Genomic DNA, 27731 nt, shown 5'->3' on the forward strand with positions numbered 1-27731 from the left:
TCTTAGCCATCCGACACGGTTGCCGAGGTGTTTGTTTGCTTTTATTAGTCCATTGTAGATGTTGGCTCTTCTCCCAGATTTTCTGCTTTGTTTTCCTAGCTCATGTTTGTTTGGACCATCTGCTTCAGCAGATCAGCATTCTCCTTTCCAGGTTCTTCATGGAGAATTGATACAAGTTGGAGGGTTTTTTTTTGTTTGTTTTTTGTTTTTTTTCCCAAAGCAATGACCACCTGCACTATATCCATTTTTATATTCAATTTTCCAATTTTCTTTGGTTGAATTTTTACTTTTGGAAGAGTTTATCTTACTTAATTTAATAGTCTAGACTGGAATTTCTATTCCGGATATGGGCTGAACTAGTTAAGATACATTTCTAAGCCCAAAACTATGTTTAAAACAAGTTTGTTTGATTTGCTATAATCCTGCCACCAAAATCCCTCCTATTAATATATTTGCACAGTTAGATAACTTAAATTTATTCTTTGTCTTAAGCCACAAATGTAACAGAAATATCCATCTCTTTGTGAGCAACAAACTCAGTGAAGCTGAAGAGCACATACAGTATTGTGAGTTCATGCCACAAATTGTAGAGGATAGAGCAGCTCTAAGCCTAAGTTACTTTTAAATCAAAACATAATCTCAAACTAATATCTAAACAAAAGCAAGCAGCAGGTCAATATGTAGAGGAAGGAAAATAATCAAGGACAGTCCAATTTCATCATTCAGACCAGAATCAGTGCCAACAACTGGTAAGATCAGGGACATGAAGTCTTAGGGACATGCTTCAAAGGAATATGGCTGTACAAATAGCAAAGATCCTGGAACTTTCTTGATGTATGTGGAAAACATGACCTCATGTGTATGGCTAGTAGAAAGGGTAGACCAAAATAGTACACAAAGCATCACAGTACTATGCACAGAGTTCCCAGGGAGAGGAAGCCCCGCCATTCAATTAGAGCTACACAAAGTTGGTCATGGTCATAAAAATTAAGGCAATGTCCTAGTTCTAGAACCAGAGGATCAAGTTAGCAAACCTGATTTGTAATGGAACCTTCCCTTATTGCTCATTTTAATATTTCCATAATTGAAGGGATCCAATGACCTTAGATTTTGATAAATTGATTCTTTAATAGAGCATAAGCAACTCCAATCACAAGAAGATGAATGATGTAGGTGAGAAAACCAGATAGGTCACAATAATTGTAGGCCTACACAAATCTGTGTTGAGGATTCAAGATAGGAGTAATATACAGAAATACCATATGTCGTCAGTTGCTTTCCCACACTCATGGCAGACATCAAAAATCAACCACAGCAAGCTTTCCCACTGCACATAAATACATTCTTACCATCACCCTTGACTGACACAAGATGCCACACTCTAATTGATTGAAATTGACATTCCATTGGATTTGAAATCAATTTGCTGTCCTTGATTTGCCCTTGCCTTTTTAATCCTTTGCTAGTAACTTGTCATGGAAAGTTTTAAAGAAATATCATTATCTACTGAAGACAGATGGTTGTAGTTCTTTTAACTATTAGTATGGGGAGAAGGTGACTTAAAAACATTGGATGTGCTATTGGAAATTTTGCTGACTGATGAACAGTTTTGCAGGCCAAAAAGTATTTTTCGGATCTTATCTGAAAGACAGTTCTACAGATAAATTTCTTTAAATTTTCCCATAGTGTCCTGAGTTAAACTTTTGTTTAAAGGGAACACAGAAACAGAGGGAGCTTTCACTTACATTTGCTCAAATATCCCAGAGGGTGTTGCTGGAGTTTGGCTATTGAGTGGAAGAGTCTCCTGAGTCTGAGAGCTCAGACACAATCCATCCTTTCAAGGTATAAATGAAGCTGGGTACAATTAGGCAGAAAATGATAACTTTAAAGGAAAAAGAAAGTCTATGCAGGCGGCAGTCCAATAAAAAATAAAAGAGAGAAAGGAAAGCTTTACCCTTGGATAGATAAAGTGACCTTCAATGGGTGTAGTAGGAAGCATTGCTTTTAAGCATTATATTCTCTGCATTTTTTCCTTCTCTCAAAGAACAGCACTTTTATTCTATAAATAGGTATTAAAATGAACACAAAATTAACTGAAACAACTGGGCAAACTATCCACATGCTTATATTCTAAATTCAGTTAGACCAAACTTTCCACTGACTTAGGAAGAATGATTCCCCAAAAAAACATCAGTGTTGTTTTGTATTTTACATTTTCTTTTTAAAATATTTCAAACACTTTAAGATTCAGTGATGCCCTAGTCACCCTCTAACATTCTGGCAGATAGTTAAGTAGCAACTCTTCACCCAAATTATATACTTTAATGTGTCTTTCTTTTCTTGTCTTGACCATGACATTGCCCTGAAGATTTAACAGTGGTCCTCACAATGGAGAAATCCCAGAAACCAATCACTCCGATCTTGCAGAATTTAATAGAATAATTCAAATAGTGCCCAAGAGACTGAATGTACTTATAATACCAAAGAGAGAAAGGTGGAAAAAGAAACTTGAAAGAAACTCTGAAGTCCTTTTGAGTTCAATAGCTGTCCAACCAAATAGAATTTGATGTGAGATTTTAGGGCAAAAGGCAGCAAAGACTGCTGTGTGTCAGTTCTTAAAGAATTGTATTGCCAGCCTGTTAATAGCTGTCATTCCCATAATCTTTGAAGAAATTTGCACATTGCTTGGGCTCCAAGTTTACCTCTACCTCAGTGACATAGCATTTTTTCTATTTGTAAGACTTATTCAGCACTTTAGGCTCGCTCCTGAAAAAAAAAAAAATGCCTACTGGTTGACCATTTCAGACAGATAAGACCTCTAGGCTGCTTTTGACAAAAAAAATGATTACAGATTGCTATTTTTTAAAAATTCCCAATATGATAACTACATCCTCAAGTGTTTGTGCTTCCAGTACTACATCAATGGCAGGAAGCAAAGTGGTCATTTCCATACACAATAAAAACTCATATGGAAATTATTAGTTATCAAGTCCTTCAAAACTGTCTGGTAAAGAAGCTGCAACTTCTCAATTATAGAGTTCTCAATACTTAATGTTAGGGAAATTATCAAAGACTTGGGCCAGAGAGGGAACTCCTTTTATCTACATGCTTTCCTATTAGGTAAGCAGATTGATACAATCCCTATCATTTCCTGAGCCATTTCCATCTTAAAGCAAATCACATTGCAAACTGAGGTTGCTCTCTTTGGAAAGAAATCTTCTGGTCAATCTCTATAATACAGATAACTGCAGAAGGATTAATTTACTTCAAAGAATTTTATTCCTATGACCTTGTGAATTAATTAATGCAGATGTGGATAGATCATGGGTCTGAAATACTCATACAAATGTGAAGCAAAACAAAATAAATTTTATAATTTTCCAGGAAATTAAAAAAAATACACCAAAGGTACCACAAGACAGATTTCAATCTAAAAGCAGACCCAACTTTTAAACCATCACATCAGCCCTATGATGAAGTAGATGGTCCCTTGATGAAGAGAAATCCCTATATACAGGTACTCTTAAGCAAAGGTCTATCAATGAATTTAAATAGTGGCCCAGAATACAACCCAGGAATTCAAATTCTTAAGCAAATACTTCCCAAACAAACTAGAAAAATATTTTTTTCAGTACTCACTTTTATTTCATCTGTTAAAAGAAATTTTGACAGAAGCATAGATTGTCAAATATGTGCATTGTTGTTGATTTATACAAGGGTCAGTTTGATGAGCCACGGGCTACAGAAGAATTATACATCCTTCTTTCAGTTACTAGGGGTAATTGGCAATTTCTTTTTACAAATTATATAAAGCTACTAAATATCCTATTGAGTGGTTTACTATGTATTTTTGAAATTTGGGGTACATAAGCGACTGTTAGCATATTAATAGTGCTTACTGAGGCTGAAATTCAGCATTCTACTAAGAAATTTAGTTGTCACACATCATTGGAGAACAATGTGCATGAACTTTCACATCACCACAATTTTAAGGAAAAAATCTTTGTTGTCAGATCAACAAGGATATCTTGCTTTGACTGCAGCTTTCACTTGCTATTATTCTTATTTTAATAATACATTATGGTTATATTATAATGTATCATCATTATTCATTGATTTTATGTGAGTTGCTTGGTTATATGTAGAAGTACATAGATGCATCACTGATAATGTCTACAAAATTCCATTAACTAATCTACCACATACTAGACACATGAATTCATTGCAATGTGAAAAGAATCATCCATGCTCCTATGGTCAAAGTGATGTAAAATGGCATAAAACATTGGAAAACCTGCCTTAAAATATATTTCCTTTTCATCTCTATGTACTTCATCTACTAGAATGCTCATCTACATAGACTGAGGCTCAAGAAAAACTCTAGAATAGTATATGAAAAATTTTCTGACAAACTGGAAGGTTTCTAGGACCTTAAACAATCCTACTTTATGATTTCAACTCTATCTCGTGGAAATTCTTCTCACAAGAGAGAAGAGTTAAGACCATCATGTGGTAACTCACAGGAAGGGAGAGACTTACACAGCTGTCATTCTCCTCTTTGAGGAGAATGCTTTCTACTGTGAAAGAGTCACGAAGAAATCAAGAACAGGGAAATTCCACATTACAGTTACTGTTCCAGCTACTACATTAGGAAATAGGGGAGACTAGCTGTTGAGCACACAATTGAGGAAAACCAAAGGCTAAATGTCACCTAAAGTGACTCTGGCAACACGAATAGCCAAAGGGAGGCGACTGAAGAAAAAGACTCAAAGACAGTTATACATAGATTTGCACACAAGCAGGTGGACAGTGGGAATGAGAAAAGAAGATGAAAGTCAATAGCAATTTTAATACAAAAAATATCGAGAGAGAATACTACTGGACTGCTATGAGATGATTTCTATCTGAAATTCTGCTTCAGGCTAAAATTATTTGATTCGTCATCCTTAAGAGGTTTACTACATTCAACATACATGTTTTAAATAAAGCGATTAATTTGAGGACAGGAAATTTCAATTTTGAGTGAATCCCTATTCCCCAACCACCCATCCATGGAGAGAAATGGAAATAGGAGGCCATTTAAAAGTTTCTACAATCACCTGATGGCAGACATAGGTCTCAGAGCTGAACTTCCATGAATCACTAATTCTTTGTCAGTATTGTATATACCTCAGGACATGATAAAGAATGTCCTATGATCAACACAGTGTCCTCTGTAGGAAGAAACTGAAGACATTTTATTGTAAAAAAAATCCATGTTCATCTTGATCTAATAAATGTGAAATAAAATTAAAGCACATTGGAATGATAGTATTCAATGTCCTATCCAGTTGAAAGGAACAACTGACTTCTAATTAAAAAACAATGGGAATTTAAAATAATACGGAATTAAAGTGAGTTAACAGCTGGAATATCCAATAACCCATGGTACTTTAACGTAAACCACATCACCTGTGAGAAGTCTTAACATTGTGCCGACCAAAAAAAGCTAAAATTCTTCAAAGTGATAATTTCATGGACACACTTCAAACAAAAATAACAAATCAAAACAAAGAAGTCAAAAGTGAAAGCTGAAAAATGCAAACCTTATAAATAATGGCATTCTAGAAAAAAAATCTCCAAAGTTTGTATTTTCAAAAAATAAAGTGAAGTCAAATTATACATCATCTTCCATAATTCAATTTGCTTGAATTACCAATATGAAAAAAAGAGAACTAGAAAATTCAACACATAAAAACTAGTCCCATAGTTTTCATTAAAGTGGGCATATTTCTTCCTCTTGAAAAGGAAGACTTACTAACAATTTTAAAGTATAGATTTGATTATGCATTTATGTTTGTGAAATATCTTCATATGTGTAATGCCTAGAGTTCTGTTGGTATTATTTCCTCCACATTTGTTTGTTGCCATTTCTTTCAGGGAAGGGCAGAGTCTTGGAGCACCTATGTGGCTACCTTGCCCCTAGAACAAAATCTAATAGTAGACACAAAATGAATCACTAAATGGCCTGAGAATAGTGAGAAATTTTAGAGCATAGTATAAAACACAGTTTTAAACAAAGATTTTTACTTGGTTTTGTTTTCTAGCACTGGATTGAAGGTAATTCACTCTTGTACTTTTAGAAAATGTCTTAGTAGGAATTGCAATCTATGGGAAGTCTCCTAATGAGCACAGGGATCCAGAATTATAATGTCACCTCTGATTGAATATATTATCATAATATTATGTCAACATGAGGCTAGTGAACTACCATCAGTCAGCCTTACAATATGAGTTGTTCTAGAAAAGTGAATAGTGTATACACACACATATATACACTATTTTCTAACCCCTTGGGGTGAAATGTGGGGAAATATTCATCAACCCACCTATCTGGGCTTTTTGAGCACAGTAAACCAAATCTGGTGAAAAAAATATATAAATTTATAGCCATTATGTAAGATATTCAGGCCAAGAATATCTAATTCTTACAGAAGCAAAGGGTTGCAGATCTAAATTATCCACAGTGGCTGTCTAAGCTGATAAATGCAACAGATAATTTCTAAACTCTCCACTTCACTTTGTCAGTGCAGCTACAATTGTGTTTAGAGAGTCCCACATAAGGCTTTAAATTGACTCATTTGTAATATACTGCAGATGGTACTTCCATTTATTACTGGGTGTTGCTCTGCATTGTATCATAACTCCAGCATTTGGACAGCAATCTGAACATTTTTCACCAAGTAGCCTCTACTTTATAGACTATACTATGTAGCTATTGCCTACCAGTATAAAGAACAATTTCTGTAATTTCAATGAATTATCCACCTAACAGCTTGTAATATTATTTTTAATATGACCAAGTCAAAATGCATTTGCATTATTTTAACTAGCTTTGAAAACCTATCCCAAGATTTTAAATGAAATGATATCTTCCCCAGCTGCACATAAGCCTCATATTAGGAAACATTTATTATCACTCCTACAAGTGCAACTTTCTTAGCAATTCTAAATTGGCTCTAATTTCTAAAACCTGGTCTCTAAAATAAAGTTTTCAGTACCAAGTTAACCTATTTTCAATGGCCATACACCATAATTTTCAACTCTTAACTGATAACTTTTGTGTGCTAAAGAAAGGCTTAAGAAACAAATGTTGCATAATGTTTTCTTTTTATATATTAGATTTTTAAAAATACCTGGTTAAAACTATTTCTGTGGCTCCCCAAAATCCTAATAATATGGGTAAATAATCATCAAAATCTTAAAAGTCATTTTCATAACACAACAATATTTCTGAAATGGAACCTCATGTACCGGAAGATGTTTTTAATTCATTCCTTATTTCTTTTACTTGTTCTTTCTAGAAAAAAGAACAAAGCTATTAGAACAGTTTAGAAGATTTATCTTAAATTTTTGCCAAGAATTAGAATGCATGTGGCCTTGACCAACCTCATTAGCCTAATGATAGTCAGATATATGAGGCTTTCGTCATCTTCACCCCATATGGGATCTGGCTTCAAGGGAAAATTCAGCCTTCATAAAATAACCTCGGCAGATAACAACTGCAACACCGTCTGTTCAGACCATGAGATAAGCCTCTGCTAAATTTACACACTCTAGTTCCAAACTTTGTTCTTATGTTGATCCAGCACACATTAATTTACATTTCTTTTCTTTCAAATACATCCAGGGTTTTGTTGTTGTTGTTGTTTTGTTTTTTGTTTTTGTATACTGCTCAACAACACAGTTGAATCAGGCTGAAGATAGTCTATGAGTTGTTTCTGGCATAAGAATAAAACCAGTTCCTTCATATCTCATAGTTCAGTTTCTTACATATACACCAAAAGATCTCGTTTCAGTGAGAGGAAATGAAAGCTCTAGTTTGACTATATATATTTTTTTAATTCCATAATCAAAAACTACATTATTGCCCCTCACTTTCCTCTTTGGAAAAAAAAAAAAAGTCTATTTGTTCATTATGGGATTTGGGTTCTTTGTTTTGGTTTGGTTTGGTTCTTGTTTTCGTTTTGTTTATTATGACTCTTTGAACTTAATATTATCAAGTAACTGTGCAAAAATGACCCACTGTGCTGTACTGTTGGATCACTAAGAACTAAGGCCTTGTGTAGAATTTGGCTCAAACTTTATCTGAGGATAGATGACATCAAACCCTGTGACCATTAGTGATGTTTTCATTTGTACCTTTCATCTCTCTTTACTGTGAAAACCTTTTGAGGAAATATTAGCAAGTTACCAAGCCATCCACATATTCTCCTGTTACATTTTCTTGGCTTTCATTCAGGAAAGAAATTGTATCTGTTATATTTAAAAATAAGACTAACTTCTGAACACTCTAATGATTCCAGTTGTCATGATCTTCTCTCATTTCGACTTTGGCAATTATTCTCCTATGTACCCAAGATAACCTACCCAGTCTAGACACTGCTTCTTCCCTGTCCTTCTCTTTTTATAATAATACTTTATACCCATGCAGTGCCTTTCATCCACAGATCTCAAAGTGATTCTTTTTCTCTAATATGCCTTTGTATTCTCCAGAGAACCAAAAAGGATTTTTTTTATTGTAACTCTAGCCTTCTTTTAGGGGTGAAATCTGGTCTGGTTGCTAAGAAGCATGGATTTGAATACTCTCTTGCAGCTTCTACCTTCTGCTTTTAAAATGGTTATTCTTTTTAATCCATTGAAGTGCATTTGACTATCATTTTTAAAAATCTCCTTTTAAAGTCAAAATGCAACTCTCTGGAAACCAATGAATCTCATTGTCACGGTATGGTAAGTTCTCCTGCTTCGAGATCTATAATCATTTCTTCAGTGTCAGTAATAAAATGCTTCAGTAACCTCTCCCAGCCCCTTGGAAAACTGCCTACTAGTGTTAGGCCATTCTCCCCTGAAATTCTACAACTCAAAAGAGCCTAGAGTGATGGTGCTGCTGTCATGGCAACTTGCAACATTGAAGGCCTGGAAGTCTTGTCTTTGTTTTATATGCAATATCAGCTAAAAATATATTTATACCACATAATTAAGAAGCTTATTTCATCATTGATTTCCACTGAGTCCATTTTCTCCTCCCAAACAGGCTGCTTCTCTATATGTAGCATTTATCTTTAGACTAACAAGTGGTTTTTCATCCTGCCTCATTTATTCCATGAACATTCCCTTTTTACCTTGCCCACGGTCACACGAGAGTCCTTAGCTATACAACTAATTGTTGATAGACACTAAAGGTACATGAAATTCTACTCAAATCTGAAATTATATTAATCTTTCCAAGTAGGTTAATTCACTTACCTATACATTAATCACTTACTTTTGGTGCCAAACACTAGGTGGCTACTGTAAAGATTTTAAGTAGATCATCATCCAATGAGGATTACATAGAGAAACAGAAATATAAACAAGATGTGAGGTGAAAATTCTGAGGTATTCACTAGGTATAAAGAAAGAGAAGTATAGCGAACTCCTTTGCTAGTTGTGGAAAGGAGTGAGGAGGGTCAGGAATGATAACCTGGTAAGGTGGACTTGAGTAGGTATACACAGAACAACTAGGAGTTACATGGTCAGAATGTGGGGGAAAAGCATCCCAAGGACAAGGGAAACTTGAATAATGACTTGGAAATGATAAACATCATGCTGCACCTGGGAATTACTTGTTTATTGTTATTAAAGCATAAGATCTGAGCAGAGTAGGAACAGTGGAAGACATTATGTTGAACTGAATCATGAAAGATCATATACAGCATGTGGAATTTGCAAATTGGATTTATGAGGAATACTTTGGTTTCATATGACCCTGAAGCCCACACTTGAGTATAATGTTAGCAGAAAGAACTGGCAAAATGTGCTAATGAAGCCTATCTCTATGAGTCACTGTAAATAGTCACTTAAAAGGAGAAGATGAAAACACAAGTGCATGGTAAGGAGTCCTCTAGGGCAATGAAGAAGTCATGGAGAGTAAGCTAAGTGGAAAGTTACCCTCAGCAAGAAGAAAGGCCTGGAGCAAGGCAAGAAGCAGAGGTTGCCAAGTAAAAAGTAAACGGCATGGTAATTATTATATTCTATTGAAATACCAAATTATAGTCTATGAAGTTCATCAAAGTCACGGGCTACACGAGAGATCAAGACCAAATGATACATAGTCCATGTGTGCGTCCAATTATGTGGCATCGTCTCAAACACAGCATGACTCAGAGGCCAGCCCTCTTCTTGCCCAAATCCTGTCGTTCTTTGTAGGACTAACTTTCCTCATCAGGTCAGGTCTGTTTGCCAGTGAATTCTACACACTCAAAAGAAAGGATTCCCTTAGCACAAATGAGAAGATGAATGTCTTCAAAACATGAGAAAATGGCACCTTGCCTTTGCTATAGTCTTAAACGAACAAACAGAGAAGCAGAGTCCATATATCACAGATTAGATAATGGATTCTTAGACCAAAAGGAGATTATGTAACTAATTGAAGGTCATAGAGATAATCAGTCATCTCAAGATCAGAGCCCAGGCTTCTGACTCCTTGATTAGACCCACCCCCGACTACGTCACTTATCTAAAGGAATGCTGTGGGTTAATCTAGGACTGCATTGCACTTTGCCAAAATCCTTTCCAAAATCTTTAGCTTGACATTGCTCTAGAATAACAAATGATGCCTGAATCATAAGGGAGGATTTTAGACTTTTTAATCTCTTTCTGTGATAACAAAGATCTGGAGGCTTTGTTAAGAATACTGGTGATCAGCCAGGTTCAGCTCAAGCCTCTGGCAAATGTTCTGAGAAATAGAGAACTACAGACTTAAATAGAGTTGGTATATTTCTAAGGGAACTCTATCCTCTTCAGAAGATTTGTAACCATATATTTTATAGGTCATTTGAGATTTTGTTCCACCACATTTCTTTTAGTCACAGAGAGAGTTCTGGCAAGGGTTAACTGACCAGGAATAGCATTTGTCATTCCGGGTTTGTCATTTAAGCAGAATGATATTTTCTGCACAATATTTTTCTGCATATTTAGACCTAAGAGGATAGAGAAATTTTATATCAGAGTAGGGAAAAGGCACAAACTTTGGGTTCCCCCCAACTTTTTACTAGAAATAACTACTAATACGCAGCTATCTGTTGTGACAATCCCTTAGCTCTTATAAAACAAATGTGAAACTGGAGATGAAAAAAAATTAAAGCATCATTTGGCTACTCAGCTCTGTTTTATTTATGATAAAATGTTTCATGGACATATTTATCAACCATTCTAATTATATAATTATAAAGCTATGAAATGCAAAAACAGAGTAAAATATTTTTATCTATACATATGGTCTCGATGGTCAAAACAGTTGTGCCACACTGTTGATGTCACTATATTATGGATTGGGTCAATCCAGTCTACATGATTTTAAAAAAAAATAGCAGAAGAGGTGGTGGAATAAATGTTGTAAGAAAATGTTGGGTATTAACGTAGTCCACCCTGCCTTTTCAAATAAAAACTTGAAGCCCAGGGAAGTCTTTCGTGAGATATGAACCAGGATTTGAATCCATGTCTTTCCATCTCCTAGAGAACCACAGGGCCTTTCTCGGCTCAGTTTCTCCTCTTTTGAGTGTGGACATCTGCTTCCTGGATAGGCCACTGCAGCATCCTCTAACATACCTCAGGACTGAGTTAACAATAACCTTTGAACTACCAACCCCAAGGGCCTTCTAGCCACATTGCAATTGTCTTGATGCTCTGTATGTCTTTACTTTGGAGCTCTCCATTCCCCAAACCAAAAAGGGCTGTGGAGTGCCTACCCTGTGGCCCCTTCCACCATGGCGCCTCCTTTCTACTTCAGCTTTGGTCGGCTCCATCTGCGCTGCTGTTGTCATTTCTATTTCCCACCACTAGGGGCATCTCTTAAGGGCTTTTACTTTGGGGTTTTTCCTTTTGTATATTTTTTACTGGTAACTTTCATTCTATTCTATGATGTCAACAACCATTATCCTCTGTGGTTGCCAAAGTGACGTCTCCAGCCTACATCCTCTCAGAGTCTTCCTCCAGCAAGTGTTCAATTGGAAAACTCATATACACTTGAATGAAACCCTTATGAAACCAAATAATTCTCTTCCTCAAGCCTACTTTCCTGTCTCTATTCGAAATGTGTCCACATCCAGTCCACAAGGCCTCACTGCCAAGACTCATGCTTAAGAAACTCCTCTGATGCTTTAGGTTAACAACTCACCCAGTGCTACCAATTATCTCTGCACATCTGCTCCTTTTCCAAGGCCTGGCCTATTTTTCCCCCTTCCCTCTAGCTTAATTATTATTAGAAATTTTTCTATATAGAGAAAATCTGAAAGCATATCACAGTGCTTGCCTGTATAATCACCATCTGGATTCAATAATTTTAACGTTATGCTACATTTGTTTTTTTCTATATCTTTACCTAACTATAAGGGTAGACAAGGATATAGGAGGACCAAAGGTATGAATATGGATATAAATATAGATATACACATAGTGCTACAGTTTGGACCTTGAATGTTCTCCCAAGGCCTAAAGGCTCAGTCCCCTGTGTAGTGCTATTTGGAGATGGTTGAACCTTTGAGAGGTGGGGTCTAGTGAGGGGCCCTTGGGTCAGTAGGCAAATATTCTTGAAGAGGATTATGATACTCCAGTTTCTTCCTTACTCTTTACTCTCTAAATCATGATGTAAGCAGTTTTCTTCCACCATTGTTCTGCCATGATGTACTGCAACAGGCCCAAAGTGATGGGGTGAACCTTCAAAACTATAAACCAAAATAAACCTCTGTGCTTTATAAGGATATTTTATCTTAGGTATTTTGTTATAGTAACAGAAAACTGACTAATACATATAAAGAAGGTATAGATGTGGAAATAGATATAGAGACAAATAAAAATATAATACAAATACACACACACATATATTTTGTAGGCAATGTGACAATAATGGGCAGACATTATACTTCTGAGTATACAATTCTTAGGAATAAGAATTTTGCCTTATATTACCACATAGTCAATATAACAATAAAATATAAAAATGATCTACTAATATTATCTAAAATCCAATCCACATTCCAAAATCCCTAGTGGTCCCTAAATAGCTTTATAGCTTTTTACAGTGATTTAATCATAGTTTCACAAGTTCTAGTTATATTTAATTAATCAGATTCTTTTTTAAATTTTTCTTTCTCCTGTTTATTTTTCATAATAGTTACTTTGTCTTAGAGAATTTCAAATACTGGAATTTGTCTGATTATTTCCTTGAAAGGTTTTTTTTTTTTATCATTTTCCTCTTTCCCCAGTAATATGTGGGGACCTGAACTATTTCACTTTCTGATTTACATTATTTCATTTATATTCTTTATCAATATTTTATATACCAAATGGATTTCTTTTATATGCCAAATTCATCTCCTAAGTCCTCCTGGTTCACACCTCTCTGTTCCCTTTACCTTTCCTCCTACAACATAAAATCCAGGCCCCTTGGTTTTCCATTTAAGACTCTATGAGCTGCCACTGATCCACTTCTATGACTTTATCTCTACCTCTTCTCCTATTTAAATCTTGATTCCAGAAAAACTGCTCCCTGAAGCACTCCTCACACTTCCTCTACTCTCTGCTTTTGCTTTCTGACCTAAGAACAGCCTCACTCCCAAGTCCTACCTTTAGGGTTTATTTCAAATACTTCTTTTGTGAAGTTTCTCCAGACCACTCCAGCACCTATGGTTATATTCTTCCTCTGAGGCCATGCCCCTTAATGTTCATATCACTCATTTTTCAATTATTATGTACTGCATCAAAACAGCTATTTGCTATTTTTTGATAGAGAACTCATAATTTGTACTGTATAACTATTCATGTACTGCTGTATAAATTTTCACCTTGTCTTCAACAGTATTTCACATTCCATTAGGATAGGTTTCATGGAAAGCTCTTTATACATTGGCATATCATTCTATCTAATAAAGAGGCATTCAATGAATATTTATCTGACTGTTTGACAGGTCATGGAACAAACAACCAGACAACTGGAAAATCCAAACTTAGAGTTTGAAAGAGACTTGACTGTCAAATCATCACTAATACTCAATAATTCCTCTACATGTTCATACTAACCAGTAATCAATCCAAATGCCAACTTTTATTTGTGCCCTTTCGCCATTTAAAAGCCTAAATCAATGCCAATAAATCCAAACACCAAGTTTCATATGTATTTTTCTGTCACTTAAGGCTTAAAATAATAGTTCAAATTCTGGACTTCAGATTAAAAGACCGAATTCAAATCATAGTTTTACTCACACAAACTATATATATACTCTCAAGAAAAATTATCTGAATATTTTTTATTTTGTTTTTATAAAATGAAGAGAATTTCCAGTTTGGGGAGGTGCAGATTAAATAATGGTTCAAATACATTAACTTCGTCCCAAACAACTGTGATGTTATAAATAATATTTAGTTGAATCTAATTTATGAGAGTTCACTCTCTTCCCTGAAGAGTAGAAGAACCAACAACAAACCTCATTGTGACTCAGCTTTTTATTGCTGAGAACAACTTAGAGGTGGAAAAGTTTTTTCTGGGCTCCGGATTTTAGAGGTCTCAGTTCGTGGTTGGCCAACCCCCCTGTTCTGGGCCAGAGGGGACAAAAAAAAAAAAAAAACATCATGGTGGAAGGATGTCAGAGAAAAAAGAAGCTCAGCACATGGCAATCCAGATGAAGTGAGAAAGAGAGGAAGGGACCAGGGACAGATAGGTCAAGTCCAAGCCACACCCTCAGTGACCTACTTTCTCCCTCCAGTCCCCACCTGCCTACATTTACTACCGAGTCGTCCATTCAACTACCAGTGGATTAATCCACTAAAAGACCTAAAAGCCTCACCTCTGAATCTTGCTTCGTTTGTTTACAAAACATGAGCTTTCGGGGGGGATGTTTTTAGATCCAAATCATAACATTCACATTAAAAGGAGAGGCCTTCAAATGCTTCAAATATAGTGATGTTTCATGCTAAGAATTTCAAGTAGCAACTGAAAATTAAGTTTCCAAAACACTCACTGAAATATATGAAGGAGTATTACAAACTTGCACAAGCCAAGGACTGTTCTGTTCACCTTAGAGAGGAGAAGAACTTCCATGGGTAGAGAAACTGCGTGGACTTCCAAGTCAGACTGACAACAGTTGGTTCTGCCTGAACAATTTTTAGGACTGGTAAACAGGCACAGGCTGTATAAGATGTAGATAAGAATAATGCCTCCCTGAAAGGTATACAGTCTAATTAATCCACATCTTGCAGTCTAGTGCCATATATATAGTAACTGCTCAATAAAGAGCTGCTATCATGTTATCAATTCTCAATGTAAATTCTAAGAGCTTTGGCACAAAGCTATTTTCAGAAGAGATGGAAATTTCCAAGTTATCTTTTTCCTCTCCCAAATCTTCGGCTGCGGTCCATCCTGTTGAGTCACCACCTTCCTCAAATGTCATTCTTTCCTGTGCCTGAGACCTTGCCTGTACTGTACTTGAAATCCAGGCAGACTTCATCCTCTTCACCTTCCCAAACCCTGAAGATCTGACTCCAGCCTGGTCTCTTTCATAGAGATGGTGATTCTTCAACCAGTGGTGGCCTTGTGCTCCTTTGACCTTTCCCAGTGACACTCACATCACATTGAACCTACTTGACTCTACTTTTCTTTCCACAACAATGCATCTTTCCTACCAACTAAATTATAAATTCTTTGAAGACAAGAATGGTGTCTTGTTGCCGAGCATCTCTCAGTGTCAAAACAATAATTATTTGTTGAGTTCATATAGGTGACTGACCATGACAAAAGCACCTTTTGAAAACTCATAGATAATTTGACTTTACAGAAAGATGACTTTTATTCACAGAGGTTATGAATCATCTTTTCAAATGTAGAAGGAAAACACTCAAACTGGAAGAGATCAGATCAAATTGGAACATTCATTTCTCAACCCATCTATCTCCTTTAAAGTGACAAAGCAGAATTTTTAATCATTTGTGAAAGACAATTTTTTTGTTTAACAAGAAATACATTAGTATTCTTTACGTTTCCAAAGATGACAACTTCATCCAATCACTATAAGGGGAAATTTATTAGTTTATCAGATTCTGAAATGCAGAATTAGTCTTGACTTTTGGTTCAGCCTTACATCCAGTGGTAACAGCAGGGCTTGGGTAATCTCTCAGCTCTCCTCAGTTCCACCACTGGCTTTAATCTTAAACTATGTGAGGAGTCAAGATGGTGCAGTTACCCCAGCTTATATGCTTCCAGGTTTAGTTGTAGAAGAGTAGCAGGTACTCTCTTTCCCTACAGCCACAGTCTCCTGAGGGGGAAAAAAATGGCTCTGGCTGAATACCATGATTACCCCTAAATCAATCACCATGATAAGAAGAGAGATCACAATAACTTCTAGAAGCCCATTTCTCCAATCAGGGTCAGTGACATTGTTAGTCGGCTTCTTGCAACCTCAGAATCTGGGAGTGGGGAGAGTTGGTTCCTTAGAGGGAAATGGATACAAGTATCAGAGCAAGGGTTGGTGGATACTATGCAAACATTTCCAGGACTGTTATGAACCTAGTAATCTTTTAATAAATTCTTTCATTGATTTAAACAGGTCTCTCCTCTTCCATTATAGGTAGGACTAGGCTTCTGAGCTCTTTCTAGGTCACGGTACACAGAAGATAATAGTAGTTCTGTGTTACACTGAAGTAAGCAGGCTGCTTGCAGCTAGAGGTCAATGGCTACCCTGTTGGTCCAGGTGCTGAGTCAGTAGCTCAACATAGCACAGCACAGCAGCAGGTGGGTCAGGAAGCTCTGTCCAGAAGGCAGCATGGTATTTGGGAAAAGACACTTGATTGGAAGCCAGTATTTTAGATTCACCACTTATTTGCTGTAAGTAGTGGAGGCAAGTCTCAATTTCTCTACATTTTAGTTCCCTTGTTGGTAAAATAGAGGTAATATCTGTCCAGCTTACCTCACAAAAATGGCTAAAAATATCACATAAAGTAATGTTATCAATGGATTTTATAAACTACAGTGTTATAAAATGTGAGGCATCATTTCTAATTTCTGGGACTGAGTTTCCCACTTGAAAAATAAACTGGAGGATGACAGGATAGGATTCCTATACTTTGTCACACTGAGTTTATACTATTATCTGATTCTTGTTCATAGCTATATGAATCTGTAGGGGTCAATGAGGTTGCTCAGAGCAGATACAATTAACACTACAGACGCATGTGGGTAGAATAGGGTCAGCCAGGATAGGCATATTTATTAAGGCTTAGGTTATTGATTCCATTACTTTACAGGCTACCTGAAAAAGTGTTGAAGAGTATTATTTCTCTAAGCAAACATAAACAAAATAAAATGAGGATTAACCAAAACTCTAGGAACATGTCTGTGATGGATAAATAATTACAGGCTTCATCCTCTAAGCAGGAACAAATGTTAACAAGAGACTGGAAGCAAATTACAGAAGTTAAGTGGAGTAATAGAAGATTAGAGGCCTATCTGAATGGAAAGACAGGGAGTACTGACTAGACAAATGCCCTAATTTCTTCAAAACACAATCAATGCCCTTTCAAAATGCATGCCACCTCAGAACCATGCCACAAGCATAAGATAAGTATAGAAATATTCACCAAAGGTACAGAGGCAGACAAAATTCTAAACCCAACCTCAACAAGTTCTCAATTTCCTCTGAAAAGAGACAAAATAATCAATTGATGCCATAGGAATTCATTAATGACACCTCTTTTTTTCTTTTTTTTTTTACTTAAAAGTATGAGGAAATAACATAAAAGTTTTTACTTCGATAATTTTCTTCTTTTACCAAATTCTTCCCATGATGTATGCTGTAGTAGAAGATAAAGAACTGGGTTCCAGATAACTCCAATTGAAGCACATATAATTAAGCATTACTTGAATTCTGGATAGTGCATTTAGCATAAATTCAAACAAATAAAATAGAAAAGAATGCACATTCTCCAGTTCTTCTTATGCAGATTACACATATAAAGATATTGGATTAAATATAGTGCATAATCTTAAGAGGCTCTCAAAGTGAAAGAATGATACAGTGATTACACTCCTGGGAAACACAATTCGCTGGCAAAGGGCAAATCCTGATTCCTGTTTCTAGCTCCTCTCCTAGTTTGCAAGGGAAATTTAAGCCTCATGAATGCCTCAGTGCCTGAAAGTTTGTTCTAAAACACAATATTTCTGATTTGGCCTCTTTCTGCCAATGAAAATATACAAAGAGTGTGAAGGAAAAAAGTATGTGAAAGTGCTTTGGCCTCTTGCATATAAAGTTAATAAAATACTAAACTATCTTTCCGTAGCAACTCACTAGCTGAGAGTACAACATTGATGTTCTCTGAGAATGGATTCAATGGCTATTTCGACCAAGCTTGCTGTGAATATTAGTGCCACAGCAGCATCAATTACTTGAGTGAAATCATCAAACCAAATGTTGCATTTCCTAACCTGAAAACCAGTATTAAAAAATATCACTTCAGCCGGGCTCTGTGGCCAATGCCTGTAATCCTAGCTGCACAGGAGCCTGAGGTAGGAGGATCACAAGATCAAGGTCAGCCTCAGAATTTAGTGAGGCCCTGAGTAATGTATTAAAACCCTGTCTCAAAACAAAAAATAAAAAGGACTTGGGATATAGCTCAGTGGTAAAGAAAGGACTAGTACTAAACATACACACACACACACACACACACACACACACACACAATATACATAAATATATATATAGATAGATATACACACACACATACACACACACACACATACACATACACATAAATATTTCAGATGCTGATACATCAGTCACAAATAACAAATGTGCTAAACATTCTATCCTTTCCATTAGTGGTGTTACCATCAAAGAAAAGACAAGATTAGGTGAACAGAAATCATTGACTACATATGGGCAGAAGAGCCCTATAAAGAATCACACTCTTATCCACTTAGTTATGAGTTCTCCAAATCTAGAAATCTCTCTCAGTATCAGTTTCTTAACTCTCATATCTACTCCAACAAGTTCTGAGTTTTTATCTCATAAATGTAATTCATGAGGTTAATTCTAAATCAGAGTTTCTCAACCTCAGCATCATTGACATCAGGGACAGCTAATTCTTTGTGGAAGAGGGTAACAGTATGCATTACAGATAGTTTGCAGCATACCTGGTCTCCACTCACTAGATGCTAATAGCAAACTTCCCTTCCCATTGCCAACAATAATAACAAAACCACGTTTCCAGACATTGCTAGATGTGGCTCTAGGTGAGAACCTCTGATCTCAGACTGTCCACCACCTTCAGATCTACTGAAGCCACTGGTCCAAGCTGCTATCATCCGAGCACAATGACTCCTTCAGATTCCTAATTGATCTACCCACATCTACTCTTCCCCCATCTCCAAGTCTGATATTTATACAGAAGCTAGAGTAAGGTCTTTTAAATACAATATTGATCACATCCCTCCCTTTCGTTTAGAATGCTTTAATATTTTCCATATGATTTTAGCAGAAAACCCTTAACAGCTGCAGGAGCCCATCTGCCTTTTCAACCTCTACCACTCCATACTCTCCCTTGTTGACTGTTAAACAGCAGCCAGGCCCTCACCTCAGCTTCTCCTCACTCCCGTGCTTCCATTTCCCTGGGGCTTCATCTGTGCTTCTTTTCCTGTCCTAGATGATCTTGCCTTCAGTCTATTCTGCTTCCTTCATTCCTTCAAACATTAAGTGAGGGCCTAGCACCTTGAAGGCACTGCTCTGGGAGCTGAACCTTCAGCACTAAATATAAACTCCTGATATCATGAAGTTTTCAACAGATTTTCTACAGGTTGAGTAAGAATGGACAGAAAAAAAATTAAACAAGTAAAGTTATGAAACGTGGCATGGAGATAAGTACAGTGTAAGGGTGAAGGGGGAGTGCTGATGGAGTTAGAGTTGCTACGGCAAATAAGGTCCTCCAGAAAGAGTTCACTGACCAAACAAGGGGACATCTGGGGAAGACTGTTGTGGGCAGAGAACTGTCAGACCCAAGACTCTCAAATGAGTCTATCTGTAAGTTGAAGGAACAGCAAGGAGGCCAGTGTAAAAAGAGTACAGAAAAAAATGAGGTAGAAAGGAAGCAGGAAAACCACACAGAGCTCTATAAGCTGGAGTAAGGAGTAGAAGATTTTTACCCTGAGATGGAAGTCCTAATGAGAGGGATTTGATCAGGAGTTCATTGTAAACTGACTTTCTTTTTAATGGAGTTATGCAGGCTGCTATGTGAAGAATAAACTATAAGAGAAAAATGGCAAAAATAGGGACATTAGTTAGAAATCTACTATTTCACCTATTTTTCCCCTTGGACTTTCTTTATATCTCTGTTTCATTGTCTCAAGAAAGTCTCCAATCTCCTATGTGAACTTATAACCATGTGTATATAATTTATATGGCACTTGGTATCCTTGCAATTTAATATTCATCTGTGGTTATCTGACTGATATTTCCTTCTCCCTATGGTCTGTGAGATGCTTCAGGAAGGAATACATCAGGGTTTTTTTTCTTCTCTAATACCCAGCAGAGTATAGAACATAATCTCTTCTCAATAAATACCAAGGAAGGGAAAGAAGGAAGGAGAGAAGGGGAGAGGGAAGAAGGTATTGACACAAACAGCTATTTTATAGATTCTGGTATATTATTCCAAAATGATGCAATAAGCTTAGACAAGCAAAGTCAGAATTTCTTGCAAAATATATAGGAAGGATTATGCCCTACATCCATGGGAAGTGTGGGTCACCAAGAGATAGCCGTGATAACATTTGTCAAGAGCCTACTGGGGTCTGGACACTAATTATCTCATTGAATTCTCTCAACAACCTTAAGGGTTTTATATCATTTCATTTTTCAGAAGAGTAAATGTACTTAGAGGGGTTAGTTACACAGCCAGTAAAGCTACAGAGCTGAGGGTTCAGACTCTCCTGGTTAGGCAACATGCACATTGCCTCATGCAGAGACAGTCAATAGCAATTTTATTAAAGATTTACCTCCACAATTCCCTTCTTAAAAATTCACTGTGTCAAACAAATAGCAGGGTTCAATTTAGATGAATTTCTGGGCACATCTAATGTGTACATTTCCCCTCAACAGAAACAATTCTAATCAGTGTCATACAGTTCCATTTGAAATTTTAATGAGGCACAACATGCAGAAAAGAAGGAAAAGACCAGAATGAAAAATCAAGACCACCTAACTGTTGAAGCTAAGGAACTGTATTTGCTGCAATATTAAAATACAAAACAGAATCTTTAATCTCAAACACCATTTAAAAGACCTTGGTTTGTATAGTATATTAACAAAGAACATAATTTAATGTCACTTTGAGGCATAGAAAAGTTCTTATTTCAAGATGTTCAATAAGAACAATAACTGCCACAAAAAGAATCGCTCCTTTTGATAAATCTGTAGAATGAAATAGCAGAAAAGTCAATTTAAGGCTACACTTCAGAATTTTTTCATCACAGCTGCATAATGAAATGTGGAGTTTCTAAAATATTTATGGTGCTTTCATTACTTAAAACTTTTCAGTGAAATTTTTCATTTTTCCCAAAGAAAAAATTTTCACTTTTTCTTAAAAATTTATGTCATGTATTTATATATTTAGAGATAGAGAAATACCTCTATCTCATGTGTGTGTGTGTGTGTGTGTGTGTGTGTGTGTGTGTGTAAAACCTATAATTAGGTACTAAAATGAGAAATAAAACATATGTACCAAAGTCAAAACTTCAGATATTCAGTGATGTATATATATGGATAATGGATATGTAAAATGCTTCAGTTTTTGATAAAGCAATTAAGAGAGTACACATTAAATTCTTATAATGTTCACATTTTTGATCCAATAATACAATGTCTAGGCATTTGTCTTATGATAAAACAGAAGAACTCAACTGAAAGGGTAGTTATCTCAGTATGGTTTATAGTAACAATTACATAGATATAGTCTATGTAGCAAGAAATGAGTCAATAAAAATGGCACATCCAGATACTAGAATATTATGTTGACATTGTAAATATTGCTATAAAACTACATTTATCAACTTGGAACTATGTTTAATAGTATATTATCAAATGAAAACATACATATTATATACTACCTAAGTAGTTTCACTGCAGCATATAATCTCCCTGTGCGTAACTAAGATCTAACTTTTGCAAAATCATGCATATTATGGACTGAAAAGTGTCTGAATAAAAAATTATCCCAAAACATAAACTGTATATGCAAACTGAGATTATGGACTATTATGTACATGCCCACACACATGCGTTTATAATGTATGCATGTGATTTTTGCAATTTTCTAATGAATATCAATTGGCCAAAATGTATGCGTCTTTCTAAAAAGAAAACTGCCAATATTCTATTTTTAAAAATCAAATCCCTACAACAAATTACCCTTAAGAATATGAGAAATATATATAACCAAAGTCAAAAGCTTAAGATATTTAATAACGACATAATGAATAAAATAAAATTTACCCAGCAGTATCTCCTAACTATATACTGAACCACAGGCAGATAATTGTTGTTTGTTCCCTTTTTAAAAAGATAGCCTACATTAGCCAGTCATTTTACCTAATCTGCATTTTTTTCCTGGGCCTTTAAGAATGTTAGGAAGCTACATCAAGTGTCTTACTATAATAAAAATACCCACTGTGTTCCCACTCAGCTTGTTAAGAAATCAAAGAAAGAAATTAAGTTAGTTTGGCATGATTTGTTTTTGATGAACCCATGTCGCCTTCTAATTATCACATTATTTTCCTCCAGATGTTTGTAAATTGCATGAGTGTAGAGATTCTCTTTGTTGAAATGCACCATGAAAGCCCTGGACAATAGACTCTGTTTGAAAGCTTTTCAGTTACTGGGTTTGCTACCATTTAAAATGGAATTTATCTGGCTGAAAGAAAATATGCATGTACTTTAAAAACACAACAATAATTATTAAAATTAGGTAAATAACTGTAATGAATTTAATAATTGAAAAAGATTTATAAATGCTATATGGTAAGGAAGACCCAAGGTAGTGGTAACATGAAAACTCAAACATGGTGATATAATGTAGAAACACATGTATAGAATGATAGACAATTAGGCAATATACCAATCATCTTTATTATTATTTATAAGGATAAAAAACAAAATTAGTTTGTATTCTCACATCATGCCCTACCTAAGCAGTTTCACTGAAGCATATAATCTCCTGGTGCATAAGTTCAGGTAGGGTAAACAAGGAAATGAGGCTGCATTTTTTTTCCCAATACTTTTATCTAATATCAGCAGCAACAGTGAGTGGACAAGACAAGACATTTGCCAAGACTGCTGACCTCTGTGTCTCTCTTTATCTACAAAGCAAGGTTAATGACAGCAGTCTGGGAAAGGGGTTTAATGAATGAATGCAGCACGCTGTGCAGACAGAATGCTAACACAATAAGTAGTGCTCTAATATTGAAAAGTCAAAATATAACCGCAGAATATTTTTAAATATTCTTTTTGGACTATTACCAAAGTAGATGCCAAAGGTACATTTGGGCTGCAGAACTGATTGGGTTCTCCTAAGAGATATAAATGCTTATTAATTCACTCTTGGCAAAAATTGGGCAGGTCAATATTTTTGTAGAGCTAGTGAGACAGCATTGTTAAAATGCTCACAAAATTTCAAGGTAAGTCCAGCTTCTCTTCAGTTCTCCTACCAACATTTAATTCAATCTCTTCCCCCTACAAACATTTTTTGAAACAATGAGAGAATTAAGGATTCATCAAAATAGTATTTATTGCAGCCAAATTTCCCAAGCTGATTGACTATATCACCAATAAAGCACAAATAGGGAAAAGGAGATATAAGAATAAAGAGGGGGAAGGAAACAGAAAACAGGGACAAAAGGACCAAGGGAGGAAGGAAGGAAAGGAAGGATAGGAAAGGGACAGAAAGGAAGGAAAGGAGGATAGGAAGAAAATAATGAAAGGAAACTCAAACAATGAACACAACTATGTATTCACTGAACTTAAAACATCCTGGATTCCCAGGGAGTCAACTCTTGATGTTCTTTGCTGTCCTAGAAACTTTGAGAAATTTACCAATCCTGAGGTGCTTATTAAGTTATCTACTTACTCTGAAATCACATTTCTTTCCAGAGTAACATCATGCGTGCTGGGAACTTTTTAACAAAACAAATACACTGTGTAAGTTTCACTGATGGGGTAATTTTAAAATAAATCTCTGTATTGCTCAAGACTGTTCAGAACCAACAGAGCCCTGTTGAGCATCAGCTGACACTGTGGTTGTCAGATGCACCAACCTGCTAACCAAAGCTCCCATCAGCAATGCACCATGAACTTCATTCAAATTTAGCAGAACTACAAACTATAACATGCCAGGAGATCACTTGAAATTATTGAAAACATCTGGTCGATGTGCTGCAAGGGTTTAACTGCACAAAACATCCTTAGATATTTCCTTTCTGATTTCAGGGCCTATCCTCACAAATTCCTACCAAATGTTTAGAATTCTCACACTGAATCTTGGTGACTTAGAATCCTTCACTCTGCTATCTTCCACTGAATCCTGGTGACTTAGAATCCTTCACTCTGATTTCTTCCACTGATTGCTCCTGGTAGAATTCCAAAATCCAAACCATTCTCTATCTCCATTCCTCTGCCAAGATTCATGTTTTATACCCATTTCTTCAGAGGTCAGGTCTCTGGCAAGTAATCTATATAATGGTTGTCCTTCCCATGTAGCACTTTATTCTTAGCAATGCTTTCTGAAGACACAATGATTTTTCACAAAGGAATACAGGGATGATTGAAAGTTCAAGAGACAGCTTGTAGGAAGAGATTTGGGCTAAGAGGAGACCTCACAGAATCCATCAAATTATAAAATGTAGATACATGACTGCCCTTCAATGAAAGTATCATTTACCATAGCATATAATGATGAAATTGTGGAGAATAAAATTTTGGAAATAGAGTAAATAAATGAAAAGAAAAGGGGAAAATGTTGATAGATGTATAAAATGACATGAAGATTCAAATTCCTAGTTAATTCAACCTTGGTTATGCTTGGGAGAGTGCTTGGATTTCCTACATATGCCATGATTTCCATAGGTTCGCAGAAAGGATCCCTGTTCTTTGTAGAAAGTCCAAAGTAAAATATTACCACTTCTTTCAATTGAAATCATCTCTCTTAGTGCTGTTAGCCCAAATAGAAAATTTCAATCAGAATTATCTCTAAAAGATTATAGCTATTTCCATAGCAATTTCCCATTTAAAATAAAATGTTACATATTCTTCATAGCTCTCACAATAGCGAAAAAACAAATCAAGTTCAAAACTCTTACCATGTCCAACAGCAGTAACTCCAAATCAAACAAGTAAATTTTAATAATGCAATACCTTCCTCACCAAGGGATTTGAAAGTCAAAATGGCAAAAATTATCTTCCTTATTATTTTAATAGCAAAAGTGTTTTTCATCTACCAAGCATTAAGTAAAAATCAAAAGATTTCTCTCTTAGAACGGCAAAAAAAGTAGAAAACTATGGAAAACTATATTGAATTAATATAAAAATTACCTCCAAGAACTTGGAAAATATACTAAGATTGTATCATTTTGAGATCATTCTTTGCTTACATAAAATCAAAAAGTCAATAAAATCTAGGCACACAATGGAGGATCACACAGGAGACAAGGGTTTTCCTTTGTAAGAGAGAGATTCAAATTCAAAGCTAACTATCCTCAGTTGTCAATAATGATGCACTTTGTACTAAGAAACACTTTTGTTCTTAACCCTTTCTGAAAGTACATCAAAATACTTCACAGGCACAATCCCAGTCTTTAGCTCATTTCCACTTACAAGGTGCCTTATATAACACCTCTCATTATTGAGGCAAGTCTATGAATTAGCTAAGTCTTGTATTTCTCTTCCTTTTCCCTTTCATTGCAAATCACCTAAAGACTGAAATTCTTCATCTGCAAAGATGTAAAGCTCTTATGTGTATGCATGCCATATAATTTTGGAGTGCAATATTGAAGAAGCATCTAAAAATGACATTTTGGAGTTTTATTGGTTATTTCCAGCTTTTCCTGACTTACCTAGGTAGCATGGATAGCATGCATCAACTTTGTATCTCTATCTATCTATCTATATAGATAGATAGATATCTATAGATAGATAGAATGTAGGTAGATATATACATATATATGTAGATAGATATATATATACACCTACCTATGGATAGATTAGATAGATACAAAAACACACACATATACACACATACATATATATTTGAATGTTTAAATATGCTTTTATATATTTTCTCATTTTGATGTTCTTATTTATACAAGTGATAATTAAATGAGATAAAAACTTGTTAGGGTCACAAACAATATTTACAATGTGACTTTTTGAATTCATATATAAGTTATAAAAATTATTTATAATCATTTGTCATACTGTTTGTCATTCTTGTCACATCAAAAGCAAATTTTTCACTGGGCCTAAGGGTGAATACCTGTAATCCCAGTGACTCAGGAGGCGGAGGCAGGAAGACCACAAGTTTGAGGCTTACCCCAGCAATTTAAAGAGGCCCAAGTAGTTTATCAAGATCTTCAATAGAAAAATTAAAAAGGGCTGGGGATGTAGCTCAGTGGTAAAGTGTCCTTGGGTACCAAAAACAAAACAAAACAAAAACCCAGCAAATTCTTCTTTTGTGTTCACTTTATCTGAATTAGCATGATGTTTTGGGAGGGTAGTTTCTAACAGTAATGCCATGCAATGAGTGAAAAACTTCACCTTTAAAAATGGAATATCAAAAAGAAAGACAAAGTCACCATAGTTTCTAAAGACACAAAAAGGGTCTGTGGGGACAAGTGCATGGAGTACTGCATACATGGTATACATTAAGGGCCTCTGAGTGATAGACCACTCCCCCATGCTAGGCATGTGAGCAGCAAACTGCTTACCTGGTAGGCACAGCCCTGGGCATGAGGCCGCTTGTTGTAGTCCCTGCAATTGCTCCCTGCCTGCTCCTCAATTGGTCACTACAGGGACAGTTGCCCAGAAATTGTATTGGTGGCTGCCTGTAATCTGCTTAGGTACTGCCTGAATATATATACATGATAACTACATAGTAAGATCAGACCTGCTTCCTGCTTGGTCTCCGGAAGTCTTGATTAGTGACTCCCCAGCCACACTCTCCTCTACCCTGTTCCCTGGACCTCCTTGCTGGACGAGAGAAAGCCTAGACAAGGGTCCTTTGGCTTGAATAATTAGCTCAAATTTTTATATTTCATTTCTACATCCTTTCTCTCCATTTCTTTTCCCTTCTTTTCCACTACCCCCATTCTTATTCTTTGTTACAATTCTCACTGAATTTTTAAGAGTTTTTCTTAATGAGCAGCACTTGAACTTCTAAGCCCTATTTTATCCCTCAGAACAGCTGATCACATGCTCTTCACTAGCAGCTGATCCATCATGGTTAATAATTCACATAAGAAATCTGATTTTCCATGAAATAGTATAACAAAGGATTACAAACTGGGTGATTTAAAACAAGAAAAATTCACACTCTCACAGTCGTAGGGGGTAGAATTTCAAAACACAGGGTGCCTACAACAACCTGTTCCCTCTGAGACTCTGGATAGAGCCCTTTTTCACTTCCTCTGG

The 27731-nt window shown here is 35.9% G+C and overlaps 1 protein-coding gene across 1 annotated transcript in view; it reads right to left on the reverse strand.

The window, feature by feature from the left end:
• Nxph1 (neurexophilin 1) overlaps nt 1-27731 on the reverse strand; it is a 289149-nt gene that overhangs the window by 89757 nt on the left and 171661 nt on the right. The gene's annotated exons all lie outside the window — the stretch shown is intronic.

Source organism: Ictidomys tridecemlineatus, chromosome 2 (genome assembly GCF_052094955.1).
Source record: "Ictidomys tridecemlineatus isolate mIctTri1 chromosome 2, mIctTri1.hap1, whole genome shotgun sequence".
Lineage (NCBI taxonomy): Eukaryota > Metazoa > Chordata > Mammalia > Rodentia > Sciuridae > Ictidomys > Ictidomys tridecemlineatus.